Raw genomic sequence first — 1,347 nt, forward strand, 5'->3', positions numbered from 1 at the left:
AATTGGAATGTTGTAAAAAATCGACTTGTCAAGCCTCATTATCGTATCATGTCACTTTCTTGGCCCAATCCTTTTTAGAAAAAGAAAGAGATTGATCCCGAGTTTTTTTAGATTAAAGAAAAAAAAAACTTCTGTACTGCATTTCGTGCATGCGCAGCCTATAATAATAAAATTGGAATGTTGTAAAAAATCGACCAATAAAATTGGGATGTTGTAAAAAATCGACCACGCTGGGACTCGAACCCAGAATCTCCCGCTCCGGAGGCGAGCGCCTTATCCATTAGGCCACGCGGTCATCTTGTTAACATTCGACTGGAAAGCGTATATAACCACAACAGTATATGGGGCTCAGAATTCAAAGGAGAAACTAAGTAATACTGGTACTCCTAATGAATTATGGCGTCTTCTAATATAAGTATATATTTTCTTTTTCTTTTTTGCGGGATAATGAAGAGCTTTATTCATATGATGAGGCACCAGTCCTGTCCGCCATAAGGCTAGTGACCAGGAACCCGGGGGGGTCCATCCAACACTCCGTTGCCTCCAGTGTGCAAGCTTTCTTAGCACATAGGTGGGCTGGAATGTTTGCATGTCTCCTTACATGAACAATATCAAAAGAAAACAAAGTAGCAGCTAGCTCCTCTATATCTAACAGTAACGACGCTATGACAGAGCGCGAAGTCATGCACGATTTCCAGAGGTTCACCACCTTCAAGCTATCTGTCTCAATCTCCACACGCGCAAAGCCGTGAAGTGTTGCCACAATCACACCTTCACGTATAGCTAGTGCCTCCGCGACGAGAGGATCTGTATTGCCTGGGCAAGGTTTACACCAGGCAGCAATAAAACCTGAAGATGAACGAGCAACACCCCCAATCCCTCCTCTATGCTCCTGCATAGAAATACCAGCGTTGGTGTTGATCTTAGTCAACTCTCCCTCTGGTGGTCTCCACCCATGGCCCGGTAGTATGCTTGCGTGCTTGGTCGGGAGCTCCAACACCACAAGAGCATCTCTCATCATCTTTAGTGACTGAACCGGATCCATACTGGCCCTGTCGTGGGTGTCATTGTTGCGAGATGTACAGATGGCCCACATGACCGTAATGATTTTTGCCCTGTCTGCTGCATCAAACTTAGCATCACAGAGAATATCTCTAGACCACGTCAATTCATACAGTTCTGGGAGCTTGATGTTGACCCACTCGCCTGCTTCCCTCCAGAACCTCTTTACAAGATTGCATTTTATCAATGCATGATACATGTCCTCATCTGCTGCCAGACACACTTTGCATCTGGCTAGAGTTGTAATATGTCTGTGTTTGAGAGTACTTTCGACAGGTAGAATTC

General features: G+C 44.8%; 1 non-coding gene across 1 annotated transcript; it reads right to left on the reverse strand.

Moving 5' to 3' along the window:
* Nucleotides 1-222: 222 nt before the first annotated feature.
* Nucleotides 223-295, reverse strand: TRNAR-CCG (transfer RNA arginine (anticodon CCG)). The gene has a single exon. It is a non-coding gene; the product is annotated as a tRNA-Arg (tRNA).
* Nucleotides 296-1,347: the final 1,052 nt, after the last annotated feature.

This window comes from Triticum aestivum, chromosome 3B (assembly GCF_018294505.1).
Source record: "Triticum aestivum cultivar Chinese Spring chromosome 3B, IWGSC CS RefSeq v2.1, whole genome shotgun sequence".
Taxonomy (NCBI): Eukaryota; Viridiplantae; Streptophyta; class Magnoliopsida; order Poales; family Poaceae; genus Triticum; species Triticum aestivum.